Below are 17,097 nucleotides of genomic sequence, written 5' to 3'. Positions count from 1 at the left end.
CTTAGTTAGGCAAATAGAAAATTTGTTGGATTTGTGAGATCTAAACTAGGTTGATATGTTTAATTGCATAAAAAGAAATAAAAAGAAAAGGTTACTCAAAACTCAGAAGTCTTGTAAACTATGATAAGAAGATGGTTAAGGCTTGGAGATACTTTGTCCTTCTGGATTAACTCTGGTCTTACTGTCTTCTTCAATTGTGAATGATTTCTTCTATGGCAGCCTGTATGTGATTGACACTGGTTTGAGCAGCCACCAATACTCCTCCAGATCTGAACCCTAAGGTTAGTGCAGATCCAGTCTGATTGAAGGTGAAGCTCCTATAGTTTATTCTCCTTGGTGATCCTACTCAAAACGCCATAGACAAGGTCGAATCTTTCAGATCAGAGGATGTTGCACCTTTGGGTTCTAGCCTCTACCACAGAGACCATAATCTCCCCGTACTTTGGCTAAACTGGTGCCTCGAGAAGTCCCCAATGAAGTTGTGGATTAGCCGTCTAAGAGATGTATAATCAAGCTGGTGGTTCATCATTGTCCGACGAAAGACTCACTCTGAACCCATGTAGAATGTGATAACCTTATGCCAGTTCAAAGAATTTATATTTATGAAGAACGAAGATACATCTTAGAATAGAGAATCAAACACAAATTCAGAAAGAATAGTAGTACTTTTATTAATCCATAAAACTCTGTAGGGCTCCTCCCGTCAACCTGGGAGATTTAGAAACTCATAATAATAGAAAATACAATCATAAAAATGTGTAAAGTGTGCATCCTCCCCTAATGTGAGGTGTAAAAGTTCTTTAAATACTAAACTAATAACTAAGGATTGCATAAGAAAGGGTAAAACAGTCTTTTAGTGCTAAAATTCACTTTTGGGGCCTACTTGGTGAGTGTTTGTGCTGAGATTGATTGAGATCCATGTGCTAGGAGGCCTCTAGGGCATTGAACGCTGGCTAGGGGGTCCTCTTTGTGCGTTTGGATGCTGGTCTCCTCTTTTGGGCGCTGGACGCCTGGAGTGGGGCTGGAGGCTGGCATTGGACGCCAGTTTTGGGCCTTCTATTTTGAAGCAAAGTATAAACTATTATACATTGCTGGAAATCTTTGTACGTTAGCTTTCCATAGCCATTGAGAAAGCTCCATTTGGACTTCTGTAGCTCCAGAAAAACTCTTTTGAGTGCAAAGAGGTCAGATCCAAACAGCATCTGCAGTGCTTTTTCTGTCTCTGAATCAGACTTTTGCTCCTACTCCTCAATTTTTGCCAGAAAATACCTGAAATTGCATAAAAACACACAAAATCATAGTAGAATCCAAAAATATAAAATTTACACTAAAACCTATGAAAACTTAACAAAAATTAAATAAAACATGCTAAAAACTATATGAAAATGATGCCAAAAAGCGTATAAAATATCCGCTCATCAGAAAGCTTCAGTGGAGGTTTGCATCAAGGTTTTGGAGATCAAAGATGGGAGGAGCCTCAAGCATATAGACAACCTTCTTGGCAACAACCTCCTCCGGTTTCTTGTGGGTACAATCCAACTCCTAATGCGTACAAATCTAATGGATGTGGTGACCCTCATTGTGGTTGTCAATCACAATCACCATATACCTATAATCCTTCTCCTCAACATAGCCTTCAACATAGCCCTCAACCACCATACTCAAAAGCCTCATACTACCATTTATTTTCACATGACCCTAATCCATATCTACCATAACAACCATCATATGAACCATACTTAGAACCACTGCATTTCTAACATCAATACTCCCAAGAACCACCATTTCCTTATACACCACCTCAAGACTCTCACCACTATGAGCCACCTTCCAACTATGACACTATTCCTCCAAACAATGAACCTTCTCTTCTACCACCGCTTTCATTGGACGAATATCTCCAACCTCTAATGCAAGAACCACAAGAACTTCTAACTCGTTGCCAAAAATAAAAGGAATTCTTGGCTAGCTTAACCGAAGTGATGAGCCAGTTGGCATCATTGTGCTCAACTATCCAAGACACCCATATTGTTAAATAAGGAGGATTAATTGAAGAGCACAATGAGGAGGAGAATTTGGGACTTAAAGGTAAAAAATAAGAGTTGAAGCAAGAATTGCAAGAAGAGGAGGAAGTAGAGATAATTGAAACAGAAAGAGTGGTTGAAGATTTAGGAGATTTTGAATGCAAAGAGGAATCTAAGGTTGTAGAACCTTCTTCTATGGAGTTTGAAAGTGATGTTAAGGAGGGTAGTGCACAACCTCCAAGGCACAATGTGATTGAAGAATTGGAAGAAATTGTACAAACAACAAGTCCTCCCATTTATGATTATTCCGCATCAACATTTAATCCTTTTGAGCTTGATAAATCCTTTCCCATTGAACTTGGATTTGATGTTGAGGTAGATTTCACTCAACCTCCAAGATATGATTTGAGTGATGGGAAAGAGCTAGAAGAATTTGGTGAGGAAAATGTGAACTTAAGGAAGCTTGGCAAGAGGTAGAGCTTGAAGAATCTTGTCAAGTGGTGGAAGCCCATAAAAGAGGATGGACGGGAGTGAAATTCGCTCTATCAAGATCATTGGAAACTTCTCTACCTAGGCTGCCATCTAATTGATGCCAGGGCATCTAGGCCATTTTCACTGACCTTTTCTTTGCTGTTTTAGGGTAGTTTCATGCATTTTCTTAGTGAATAAGGCAAGTTTTGGATGAAAATACACTTACACCTTGATTCAAACAACTATTGTGAATTTCATTTGATTTCTTGAGGATTTTGCTAGAATTGCATGATAATTTGATGATGCATAATCTCATGACTTTGGCTAGAGCTTTGATGCACTTTATTTGCTTGATTTCAGGGCAAAGAAATCAAGGAAGAACCACGTTAGTACTCACGTTAATCTAGTTAACGTGACCACTAAAGTGGAATGGCAAATAGCTTGCAACATTAATGAGAAAAGTGATCACCAATAACACCTGCGAAGCCATCAATAGCTCACGTTAATTGCCACGTTAACTTAGTTAACGTGGTAGTTAACGTAAAGACAAAAGAGAACTCCAACGTTAGTGGGAAACGTGAACACCACTAACGTTCTACTCCAATGTTAGTGGTAAACATGAACACCACTAACGTTTCAAGACTTGGCAATGAGCTACGTTAAGAGTCACGTTAACTAAGTTAACGTGAACTCTAACGTAGAAGAGAAGAACAACACCAATGTTAGTGACACTCACCTTTGTCACTAACGGTGGATCAACTAGCATTGCCCACGTTAGTGGTCACGTTAAGACCTCTAACGTGAGAGTCAACGTGGAGTTGAGGATTGATGAGCCAACGTTAGTGACACTCACCTTTGTCACTAACATTGGAAGATGGCATTACTACCACGTTAAAAGCCACGTTAACTTAGTTAACGTGAGCTCTAACGTGGAGAATAGAGGCACTTGGAGCGTTAGTGACAAAGGTAAGTGTCACTAACGCTCTCGAAGGTAAAGCGTTAAGAGGCACGTTAGTTACACTAACGTGAACTCTAACGTAGGGACAAAAGGCACAAAGCAACGTTATTGGGAAAGGTGAGTCCCAATAACGCTTGCGAAAGGGGTATAAGCCAACGATCTTGAGAAAAGTAAGTCCCAATAACGTTAGCAAAGATTTAGAAGGCAACATTAGTGGTCACATTAGTGCCACTAACGTTGGAGTTAACGTGAGGTATTTGAGGGTGGAACGTTGGTGGAAAAAGTGATCCCCACTAACGTTCTCGAACCCACAATGTCACTTAATGTTAATCTCACTAACGCCCAAGCCTAATTCATACTTCTCTGCAAGCTGGGCCCACTAAAGATTAGAACTGCTTCAACTCAAGATCCAGAGCCCACATCCAAGACTTGAAGAACTCACTAAAAGATCAAGAGGAGTAGTATATATAGGAGTAGTTTTGAACTATAGAGGAGCTTGGCACTTTGGAGAACTACCTCTGTATATTTACTTTTCTGCACTTTTAGCATGGATTCTTCTTTTCTGCCATTTTTTATTTCTAGAGCTATGAACAACTAAACCCCTTTCATTGGGTTAGGGAGCTCTGTTGTAATTTGATGGATCAATTATAGTTTTCATTCCTCTTCTTCTTCTTCTCTTTTGATTTACTAGAAAGCTTTCGATCTTAATTCAATTGATTAGTTGTCTTGGAAAAGAAACTCTCTATAATTGGATCTCCTCTGAGCCTTGGAAAAGGGATGAGGAGATCATGCTAGAAATGCTTTCTCATGTTGGACCAAATTGGGGTTTGGGCGGATATAGTGACATGTAATCCTCCCAACACTTTGATTTGGAAATACATGTGGTATAATCAGTGACCATACTTCATCTCTTCCCATGAGCAATTAAATCAAGGAATTGGGCAATTGTTCAAGCTTAGAGAGATTGGGTTGCCAAGGAATTGGAACTCAATCACTTAAGATTGCCAAGGAGATCAATAGATGCTTTGATTGAGGAAGAGATGAAAATGACTTTGATCCGGAGAATACAACATCTCCTAAGCCCAATGAATTCCCCATTTCTGATCTTACCCATTCTCTATATTTTCTATCATTCATTTTTATGTTCACTACCTCAAATCCCCATTTAAGATTCTGCACTTTAATTTCTGCTATTTACTTTCCAGTCATTTAAATTTCTGCAAGTTCCCAATCTAAATTCTGTTTAGCTCAACTAGCATACTCTTCTAACTAAAGTTGCTTGACCAATCAATCCTTGTGAGATTTGACCTCACTCTACTGTGAGTTTTTACTTGACGATAATTCGGTATACTTGCCGAAGGGAAATTTGTTGAGAGACAAGTTTCCATGCATCAAGTTTATGGCGCCGTTGCCAGGGATTGATTTTGAATCAACAATGATAAAGTTGGAAGTTCACTAGATTGAGCATTTTTCTTTTTCTTTATTTGTTTATTTGATTCAGTCAATTTCCTTCAGTTTGTTTAGTTTCTTCCTCATCCCCTTTACCCTCTCTGTTTTCTTTCATTCTTTGTTAATTACAAATCTACACACTAACCCACTAACTGTTTGATAATTTACATTACTCACACTAACAATTACTCTAACAAGAATAATCTCTTCATTTTATCTCTTGCTGTGAGTTTTGTCTGTTGTATGACAGGGAGAAGAGAGGGAGCTTCAACTTCCTTCGATTCATAACCTGAAAGGACCCTCTAGAGACTACGGAGGGAAGCAAGAGGGAAAGGAATTGTTGGTGCTGAGGAAGAGGAAGAGTACTTTGAACCCAACATGGAAGAGAATTTGGAAAACAATCATGAAGAAGAAGCTCACAACCATGCTAGAGAAGGCCCTGCAAACCATGCTGGGCAAAAAAGGAGAGTTCTAGGCTCCTACATTAATCCTAATCCAGGAAACTGTGGAAGTAGCATTTGGAAGCCCACCATACATGCCAATAACTTTGAACTAAAACCCCAGCTCATCACCCTTGTTCAGAACAATTGTTCATTTGGAGGAAGTGCTCAAGAAGACCCCAATCAACACCTAACCACCTTCTTGAGAATTTGTGACACTTTGAAGTCTAATGGAGTCCACCCGGATGTCTATAGGCTACTCTTGTTCCCTTTTTCACTCAGGGACAAGGCATCTAAATGGCTTGAATCCTTCCCAAAGGAGAGCTTAACAAATTGGGAAGATGTGGTGAACAAATTTTTGGCAAGATTCTACCCTTCTCAAAGAATCAATAGGCTGAGAGCTGAGGTGCAGACTTTCAGGCAGCAAGATGGTGAGACTCTCTATGAAGCATGGGAGAGATTCAAGGATTTAACAAGAAGATGCCCACCAGATATGTTCAATGAATAGGTTTAACTTCACATTTTCTATGAAGGTCTTTCCTATGAGTCAAAGAAGGCCGTAGATCATTCATTAGGAGGCTCTCTAAACAAGAAGAAAACTATTGAAGAAGCCATAGATGTCATTGAAACAGTTGCTGAGAATGACTACTTCTATGCCTCCAAAAGAAGTAACACTAGAGGAGTAATAGAGATGAACCACATGGAAGCATTGCTAGCTCAAAATAAGATGATCACCAAGCAGCTAGCAGATCTTACTAAGAAGGTGGAGGAAAACCAAGTTGCAGCAGCCATCACTTCATCACCAGCTCAAGAAGGAGTGAATATAGGAGAAGAAGGTGACTGGGAGCAAGCCAACTATGCTGGAAGCTCACCTAGACAAATCCATGATCCATACTCCAAAACTTACAACTCTGGATGGAGAAACCACCCCAACTTTGGGTGGGGAAATCAACAAGACCAAGGTCAAGATCAGAGACGCCACAACCTCAATTCCAACAACAATGCAACTCACCAACACACCTCACAAAGATCCTATCAACACCCACCTAACCAACCTTCTCAACCACCTAATCTCAACCCACCATCACTAACAAATGATAGGCTCTCAAAGATTGAGGCTCTACTTGAAAATTTATATAGAGAAGTCCAAGACAACAAGGTATTTAAGGAAGAAGTGCGAGCCAATATCAAAAACCAAGGAGAAAACATCAAGAGATTGGAGTCCCAAGTAGGGTATCTATCTCAACAAATTCCCAAACCCACTGATGGATTTCCCAGTGACACAGAGAAGAATCCAAGGGGAGAAACAAAGAAAGTAAGGTGGGAGGAATGTAAGATGATAACCACAATTGATGAGAGGGGTATGAATGGAGTAGAACACCTCCATGATAATCAAAAGGAAAACCAGGAAGAAATAAGCCATGCACTTCAACCCATACTCAAGGAAGAGCTGAAGAAGAAGGAGGTATTGAACCCATATGCACCTTTTCCCCAACGGCTTAAAGGTGGTGTAGCAGGGAGAATGTATTCAAGGTTCCTCGATATGTTTGCATCTCTTGATGTAAATATACCATTCATTAAGGCCCTCTAGCAAATGCCTTTCTACATCAAGTATATAAAGGAGCTACTAGCTAGAAAAAGTCCATTGAAGGGTGGACAGACAATAAAGATGAACAGGGATTGCAATGCTCTCATTCAATCAGGGCTACCCACAAAGAAGAAGGATCCAAGAAGTTTCCACATTCCTTGTGCTATAGGCAAAACAAAGATTGACAAAGGGCTTTGTGACTTGGGAGCAAGCATCAACTTAATGCCCCTCTCCCTTATGAAGAAGCTCCAAATCAATGAACTAACTCCTACTGATGTAATTATCAGATTGGCTGACAAAACTCAAAAACAGGCAATAGGATTAGTTGAAAATGTGCTGGTGAAGGTTGGGAGCTACTATATTCCCACAGACTTTGTTGTCCTGGAAATGGATGAGAATCCTATTTACCCCATCATTCTGGGAAGGCCATTCCTAGCCACATCTAGAGCACTCATAGATGTAGAGCGAGGAGAGTTAGTGCTGAGAATACGTGACGAGCAGCTCACTTTGAATGTTTTCAACCTCTCACAAGAAGCAGATCATGATGACAATGAGTTGATGGAGGAGCTAAATAAGGAAGCACAAACACCACACATAAGGACTCCTATGGTCAACAACCAATGTAAGCAGAAGGAGAAACAGCCAAGTGTAATCCAAAAGGAACCAGACCCACCAGAATCACATGAAATAGACAATAAAACCATCCTCAGAAAGGAAACCACAAAGAACAAGTTGGCATCAATGGACACTAGGAAAAAAGTCCCAAGGGAATGGAAAAAGAAGAAAATTCCTACAAAAGATTTCTCGCCAAGAGATGAAGTGATTTCTACATACTTCCCATCTATACCACATCACCTCCCCACCATTCCATCTCAGCTGCCTCCAGTGTACACCATCAACAAAATCTTGTCCTTAGAGCATATGGAGTTTATCAACAAATCCAATTGACATAGGTTCACTGCAAGAGGAGAAGACTTCAAGCACTATCAGCCACATTGACAAGGATCAACCGTCAAGCTAATGATGTTAAAGAAGCGCTTCATGGGAGGCAACCCATGATTCTTATCCCTTCATTTAAATTCTTTAGTGTTAGTTAATAAAGTAAGATCATGAATTTCAAAACAACTTTGATAAACATTTAATAGAACTCTTATATGCAACATATAGTGAACAACAAGTTTGGTGTTTAAGGCACATCAAGATGGCATGAACATAACTTATGTCATTTTCAGCTAAGAGTCTTGATTAAACCCTTAAACACCACAGGATTACAAACTAAGTTTGGTGTCACCAATGTGCATATATGAGCATTAAAGAAGTCAGTTGTTTTGTCTTCATGAAGATCATAGCAATAGTGAAAATATATATATATAGCTAGTTCACACTTTAAAGTTTCCCACCAAAAATTTCAAATAACTGATTGCACTTTCTCTTCGTGTATAGGGAGTCAAAAAGGACATTGATGGTACTTGATAAGACAATTGAGGAAGGGAGATTTGGCCACTATACCAAGGGAATCTCACACTTGTCTTCATGGGGAATGTCCTTGGAAGTGTTGCCATGCAACATTGGGAGTGGATAGTTTTGGAAACCGATGCAATCAGTTCATAAATATGATGATCCTTGTGCTCACCTTGTGCTAAACCCCAACCGTCTACCATTGAATTTCCCTAACAATCTACACCCTTCAATCAATTGCCATCTTTCTATATAAACCCCCTTCACACAATCTCCCCGTACACACTTCATATTCTCACCCTTCCCACTTCCTTCTTTCGGGCATACAAACTTCATCCTCCACCAAAAGTCTCACATACACCCTCCTAGCCATCTTGAGATTAACCAACACATCAACCATCTTACATGGCATCATCAAGCTCCAATAGACGAAAGGGAAAGGAACCCATAGAACATCCTCCTTTTGATGAAAAGCGATTTAGAACCTTTTATCATGCACTCCAGTTTGGGTGGATGGCTGACAAAGAAATCATTTATAAACTAGGCTTTCAAGTCACATGAACTGAGTGTCCCGAAATCACAGAGAAGGTGGAGCAACGTCAATGGGAGCTCCTCACCGATCCGATCACAAGGGTGAACGCAACTCTAGTGAGAGAGTTCTATGCAAATGTAGTTAGACAAGATAAGGCGGATGAATCCTATACAAGTTTTGTGAGAGGAGTCATGGTGGATTTTAGTCCCATGACCATAGAGTGCTGAAATTGCAAAGCATACCCTTTGCAGAGGAGAGCTATCACTCGAGAATGGACAACAAACCCAATTATGACCAGATTATACAGGATATATGTGTGCAAGGAGCAGATTGGGAAAGAGGCCCCAAGAGGAAGCCCAAATTTATAAAAAGAGGAGATCTCCTCCCTGAGGCTAAAGGTTGGTTCGAAATTGTAAGGAGATCCATCCTCCCAGCCGGAAATAACTCAGAAGTAAACCTTAAGAGAGCAACGATGGTGCAATGCCTAATGAAGGGAGGAGAGATCAAGGTTCATGAACTCATAGCCCTAGGCATTCGAAAGCTTGCTGAGAAGAGCGATTCTGGAGGAAGGTTGCGTTATCCCAGCACTATTCTTCGTCTTTGCAACCAGGCTAGGGTGATATTTGAGGATGAAAACCCCGAGTGGATAAAGGTTGGCATTCCCCTCACTTATCGTCGGATGCATGCTGCTGCAACTCCACTACCTCCACGAAGGGTAAGAAAGAGGCCAGCCCATCAAGCGAAAGAAGAACAACATCCACAGGAGCAAACCCCAGCCACCTTAAGCATGCACCAATTACAAGAGACTATTGATACCTTATCTAGGCAATGCATGGAAAATCAAGGGGCACAAAGGGAGATTCAAATGCAATTAATGGACCGCCAAGAAGAATCACTCTCTAGATGGGTGAATTAGCAAGGGGAATGGCAAAAACAATTGATGGATCAGTAATTGGAACAAGGGAGGCAATGGAGTGAATCCTTCCATAACTTGAACCAGAAGCAAGATCAACAACAAGAAGCCATCCAAAGGCTAATCAACATCCAAGCACATCAAGGTGCACACATTCATGAGATGCATAGGAAACAAAGAGAACAAGCAGATCTTTTCGATGAATACAGAGCATTTTCGGAAGGAGTCTACATGAGTGAGACTGGATATCATGTGAATACCCAAGCCAGACTTGGATATCTAGTCGGACAACTACCTGATTTGCATCCAGGGATCACAAAATATGAGGATGTAAATGATCAATTAGCACGAGTAGAGCGCGAAAGGGCCGAACAAAGTCATGAGTCAGTAAGGAAGGCACTAGAAGATTGGAAAATAGCTAGAACAAATCGGATGAGAGGAAGCACAAGCGGACAAAGTGAACTTAAAAATGGCAAGGGATCAGAAGAACATGAGCATACCAATAAGTGAAAGGTGGTGAAGTTCCTTCTTAGCTCTACCTTTTCAAGCTTTAAATAAGGAAAATCATGTATGAAATAGAACATGCTTCCATAGTAGTTTAGGATTCTCAATTCTGCATTTAAGTTTTTCATTGCTTAGGTCTATGTTTATTGAGTTTAATGTCCCTAGTACACTTTCATCTTTCTTACTTGTATGCTTGTCCTTTGAGTTAATCAAAAAGAAAATGTTATGAAAAGAACAAGAGTGGAGTTATTTTGTGAAGTAGGTTCTAAATGTTTGTGGTAAGATGATTAGTAAGCTAAGTTGGTTCACCAAACAAGTAAAGAAAGAAACTATCTATCTCAAGTCCTATGCTTGAAACACATCCTATGAGGCAAACTCAACAATAAGATCCCAATAAGAAAAGAGAAGGAGCAATAAAAGTAAAAAAGAAAGAAACACAATAAGAAACAATGCTAGGAACCAAGGGTTTCAAAATTGAGGCATGTGTCTGTGGTGTTTATGTACAAGGGATATACTTGGATGAATAAGCTCCTAGGGGTGTCTTATCACTTGGTAACTTGGATTAACTAATCCGGGATTATCAGCTAAAAGTCCACTATCAAGAGTAACCTTTGCTACAGAGCACTTAGTAACCCAAAGAGGTGCTGGACACCAAGGTCTTAAGAAAGGCAAAGTTACCAAGGAATTGATAAAGGCTTGAAACCTAAAAGGAAAGAACCTAAGTTGCTATGCATGAAACCCCATAAACCAAGAATTCTACTTCTATTTTATCTTCTTGTTCTTTCATTTCATTCTTCCTATGTTTCAGTACTTGCTTAGGGACAAGCAAGCTTTAAGTTTGGTGTTGTGATGCCAAGGCATCTAGGCCAGTTTCACTGACCTGTTCTTTACTATTTTAGGGTAGTTTCATGCATTTTCTTAGTGAATAAGGCAAGTTTTGGATGAAAATACACTTACACCTTGATTCAAGCAACTATTGTGAATTCATATGATTTCATGAGGATTTTGCTAGAATTACATGATAAATTGATGATGCATAATCTCAAGACTTTGGCTAAAGCTTTGATGCACTTTATTTGCTTGATTTCAGGGCAAAGGAAGCAAGGAAAAACCACGTTAGTACTCACATTAATCTAGTTAACATGCCCACTAACGTGGAATGGCAAATAGCTTGTAACGTTAATGAGAAAAGTGATCACCAATAACGCCTGTGAAGCCATCAATAGCTCACGTTAATTGCCACGTTAACTTAGTTAACGTGGTAGTTAACGTAGAGACAAAAGAGAACTCCAATGTTAGTGGGAAACGTGAACACCACTAACGTTCTACTCCAACGTTAGTGGTAAACGTGAACAGCACTAACGTTCCAAGACTTGGCAATGAGCTACGTTAAGAGTAACGTTAACTAAGTTAACGTGAACTCTAACGTAGAAGAGAAGAACAACGCCAACGTTAGTGACACTCACCTTTGTCACTAACGTTGGTTCAACTAGCATTGCCCACGTTAGTGGTCACGTTAAGACCTCTAACGTGAGAGTTAACGTGGAGTTGAGGATTGATGAGCCAACGTTAGTGACACTCACCTTTGTCACTAACATTGGAAGATGGCATTACTACCACGTTAAGAGCCACGTTAACTTAGTTAACGTGAGCTCTAACGTGGAGAATAGAGGCACTTGGAGCGTTAGTGAGAAAGGTAAGTGTCATTAACACTCTCGAAGGTGAAGCATACCCACATTAAGAGCCACATTAGTTACACTAACGTGAACTCTAACGTAGGGACAAAAGGCACATAGCAACGTTATTGGGAAAGGTGAGTCCCAATAACACTTACGAAAGGGGTATAAGCCAACGTTCTTGGGAAAAGTAAGTCCCAATAACCATAGCAAAGATTTAGAAGGCAATGTTAGTGGTCACATTAGTGCCACTAACATTGGAGTTAACGTGAGATATTTGAGGGTGGAACGTTAGTAGAAAAAGTGATAGCCACTAACGTTCTCGAACCCACAATGTCACTTAACGTTAATCTCACTAACGCCCATGCCTAATTCATACTTCTCTGTAAGCTGGGCCCACTAAAGATTAGAACTGCTTCAATTCAAGATCCAGAGCCCACATCCAAGACTTGAAGAACTACTAGAAGATCAAGAGGAGTAGCATATATAGGAGTAGTTTTGAACTATAGAGGAGCTTGGCACTTTGGAGAACTACCTCTGTATATTTACTTTTCTGCACTTTTAGCATGGATTCTTTTTTTCTGCCATTTTTTATTTCTAGAGCTATGAACAACTAAACCCCTTTCATTAGGTTAGGGAGCTCTGTTGTAATTTGATGGTTCAATTATAGTTTTCATTCCTCTTCTTCTTCTTCTCTTTTGATTTACTAGAAATCTTTCGATCTTAATTCAATTGGTTAGTTGTCTTGGAAAAGAAACTCTCCATAATTGGATCTCCTCTGAGCCTTGGAAAAGGGATGAGGAGATCATGCTAGAAATGCTTTCTCATGTTAGACCAAATTGGGGTCTGGGCGGATATAGTGACATGTAATCCTCCCAACATTTTGATTTGGAAATACATGTGGTATAATCAGTGACCATACTTCATCTCTTCCCATGACCAATTAAATCAAGGAATTGGGCAATTGTTCAAGCTTAGAGAGATTGGGTTGCCAATAAATTGGAACTCAATCACTTAAGATTGCCAAGGAGATCAATAGATGCTTTTATTGAGGAAGAGATGAAAATGACTTTGATCTGGAGAATACAACATCTCCTGAGCCCAATGAATTCCCCATTTCTGATCTTACCCATTCTCTATATTTTCTGTCATTCATTTTTATGGTCACTACCCCAAATCCCCATTTAAGATTCTGCACTTTAATTTCTGCTATTTACTTTCCAGTCATTTAAATTTCTGCAAGTTCCCAATCTAAATTTTGTTTAGCTCAACTAGCATACTCTTCTAACTAAAGTTGCTTGACCAATCAATCCTTGTGGGATTCGACCTCACTCTATTGTGAGTTTTTACTTGACGATAATTCGTTATACTTGCCGAAGGGAAATTTGTTGAGAGACAAATTTCCATGCATCACTAATCCTTCATTTGAGTGGGTAAAACTTATCACTCTTAGCTTTATTATCCCACTTGAATTTGGTTTGCTTGGAACGGATGGCCAACTTAGGGCGCTTTGTAGAATGAAGAGTAAGAGAAGGATGTTTAGTGATTGTCGTTGTAAGTCTAAGCTCATAATGGTTGAGGCTTGAAGGATTAGATGTAAGGGTTAGACTAGTGCTCAATTGAATGGGTCTAGGAGGACAGTTTGGTGCCTAATTGATAATTCGGCTTGCTTGCCACCCGGAGGGAATCACCGTGATCAACTTGAAGACGGGTGTGAAAACAAGGTTTGGGATCCCAGATTACAAGATGTGGATCAATTTTGGGAGCTCTAAGCTTATGAAGAACTCCATCAAGACTTGGTGCAATTAATTGAGAATCTTGGAGCACAATGGAAGACCAAGCATTGGTGGAAGTTCAAGGATGGATTCAAGCACAAGCCACCTTGATGAGAGCACCCCAGAAGTCTAACTTAAGGACAATAAATAAAAGTGCTAGGTGGGAGACACCCCACCATGGTAAAATCTTTTCATTTTTCTCTTTTGTAAATATTGGTAAAATTAGTTTAATTTTGTATTTTGTTTGGTTAGTTGAGTTTGTTTGGTAGTCTAGTATGTTAAATAAGGTTTTATGGTGTTTTGGTAGTTGTTTGGATGTTTAGAATGCTTGATTTGGTGCTAGAACTTGAAAAATTTTGAAAAACAGAGCACCCAGCCACGCGTACGCATCACCCACGCATACACATGACACCCAAGTTTAAACCTCTCACGCGTACGCCTCGCCCACGCGTATGCGTGACCCCCAATTTTTTTAGGCGCAGTACAAAAATCAGAGAGTTATGCACGTAGTGTGCTGAAATTGTGCGTTTAGCACAATTTTGACCCACGTGTGCACGTCAACGATGTGTACACATTGCACCCCATTTCTGCCACTCACGCATACGCGTGACCTGATGTGTACACGTGACCCCCTGTCCTGTTTCACTCTTTTTTTTCTTCTCTTCTTTCCATTTCTTTTTTTCTTTTCCCTTCTTCTCTCTTCTTTCCACCTTTCAACCATCATCCAACACTACCAATCACCATCTATCACCATCTCTTTTAGTTAGTTAGTTAGTTAGTTAGTTATTTAGTTCGTTTAATTTATGTTTAATTTTTAGTTTTTCAATATAAGTGTTGGATTATCAATCTTGTTTGCTATCTATTGCTGATGATTACTGATAAGATGTTATTTTAACATCATTGTTGTTAATTTTCATTGTTGGATTTCTTTATTGAGGTTACAAGTTATTACTTTGTTTTGAATTTTTCATGCTTAACATTTTTGAATATGAAGTACATATGACATTGCCTTCTAGCTTTCTAAATCTTTTGAATTGCATGTTCTGGCTAACATGTAATTTGATTTCATTTACGAGGCAATTATTTTTCTTCGATGCATTTTTATTAGGCGATGCTTGTTGTTGATTGATCTTTATTTATATCACCTATTTCATGCATTGAGATTTTGGAATTCTGAAAGTGGATCGTACGCTTACCTAGTGACATATTTTTGAGCTTTTTAAAAGCTTTGTAGACCATGCTTGCTATGTGATTGGTTTTAAGCTCTAGCTCTCTTGTTCTAAGTTCCATAGCACCCATGTGTTCCACCTCTATGTCACTTAGGTATTGCAAATAAACTTCAATATGTGTCATTGTTTGATGTGTGAGCTCTATATTACATTTGGTTTACTAAGTTTACTTACACATCAATCAATGACGATTCAATATCCATTTCACAATCACCTGATTATTTGCTTGGGTACTTTCATGCTTCTTTATCACTTGTTTTCTTATCTAAACTTACAAGTTACTTTGAAGTATTTCAAGCACACTAGAATGAGTGAAGTGCACCCGTCTTTTATATAATTGTCACATGGCTTTTAAATACTAAGGTGTGAGTTCTAAACCACGCGCAATCTTAAAACTCACACACCTATTCTTCCTTAATGTCACACTAATTCACTCACTTCATTCTAGTGATTCTTACCTCATTCCAACAATTTACACTTCTTGCTTTTACATTTTCTCATCTTACTGTGCTATTTTCTATTTTTGATGGGTGAGCCATCATAATCAAAAATGGAAGCGGGAGAAAGAACATGCAGCAGCCGATTAATCCACCAGCTGAAGATTGCAATCTGTAGAATCACTGTACCCTTTGCTCATCATTGAATGCACTGAGGACTGTGCAAACTTTTAAGTGTGGGGAGGTCATCCGACCAATCGGCCTTTCTAGGTGACAAATTTCTAATCCCAACACCTTTGCATTTCATTTTTAGGTTTTTTAGAATTTTGAGTTGCATTTCCTAAGTTTGCATATATATAATAAGCTTAGTCAAAATAATGAAATTTTCCAAGGATTTTATCTATAGGGCACCCTAATTGATTTTAGTAAAAAAAAAATTTAGAACTTGCTTGAATTATATATATTGTGAAACATGTTTTTGAGCTATGAATACATAAGCATGTGAGTTTTGAGCCTAATTGTGTGGTTACATCATAACAACCACTATTTTTATTCTTGTGTATTATTCTCTTTCCATGATTGTAATCTTTGATTTGTTTGATTCTTTATGTCCATTATTTTGTGTATGAATGCACTTATATGATTGAGGTCATCGTTTCATTTAGCTCACTTACCCAAATAGTCTTACCTTTTATCTACCATTGTTAGCCAATTTTGAGCCTATGTTAAACCCATTTTATTCTTTAATTTTAGCACATTACAGGCCTTAAAGCAAAAAATAATAAATGTCCCTTGTTTGGATCTTTGATTAGCTTAGGCTAGTGAGAGTGTTTATCATTTAAGTCTAGAAAATTTGGGAATATTGAGTGAGATAAAAGTGTATTTTTGTATTCTTGTTGAAGATTTTGGAAATTGAGTACGTACTCATGCATTAAATGTTTAAACCATATGCGTTGGTAATTTTTTACATAATTCATCAAAAGAGAAAGAGAAAAACAAAAGAAAAATTATAAAAAAATTAAATGAAAAAAATATAAAATAAAAAATAGAAAAAGAAAGCAATAAAAAGGGGACAAAATGCCACAAGGTGAAGTTCAATAATAATCAATGCATATGGTGTGTAATTAAAAGGAGAATGCATAAGTGTGTGAAAAAGTGAAGAATGGGTAGTTAGGTTTGCATTAGAATCAAATAGGTTGTAGGTTAGGTGAGAGCTTACGTTAATCAAAGATTCAAATTCTAGTCCACTTAACTAAATACAATCTTACCTTGACCCTAGCCCCATTACAACCCATGGATAAGTCCTCATGATATTTGTATGCATGCATTGAATAACTGTTGATTGTTAGATGAAAAACAAATCATAGAAAGCATGACTAGAGGAGAATTGAGTGAATCAACTCTATACACTTGAGCGACTTGAGTGGATACACATTTCGTGAGGGTTCGATTGCCCAATCACATGTTTCCACCAGTTATCATCTCTCTTCTTGCAAGTTGTTAAATTCTTTTCTAATAACTCAATTCAATTGTGGATTTGACTTGATTATGATTGCTTTAGCCCTTGTGTTCATATATATATTCTTGGAAATTAATTTGTTTTGACTAAGTAGTTGCATGCATTTAGATAGATTGCATTTCGG

At 38.7% G+C, this 17,097-nt stretch overlaps 1 non-coding gene across 1 annotated transcript; it reads right to left on the bottom strand.

Annotated features, from left to right (window-relative positions):
- Window positions 1-5,733: 5,733 nt before the first annotated feature.
- LOC127742939 (small nucleolar RNA R71) lies at window positions 5,734-5,840 on the bottom strand. The gene has a single exon (XR_008004288.1). It is a non-coding gene; the product is annotated as a small nucleolar RNA R71 (small nucleolar RNA).
- Between the last annotated feature and the right edge of the window lie 11,257 nt (window positions 5,841-17,097).

This window comes from Arachis duranensis, chromosome 1, assembly GCF_000817695.3.
Source record: "Arachis duranensis cultivar V14167 chromosome 1, aradu.V14167.gnm2.J7QH, whole genome shotgun sequence".
NCBI classification, from domain to species: Eukaryota; Viridiplantae; Streptophyta; class Magnoliopsida; order Fabales; family Fabaceae; genus Arachis; species Arachis duranensis.
The sequence above is the reverse complement of the archived record's forward strand: the minus strand, read 5'-3'. Positions and strand labels throughout refer to the sequence as shown.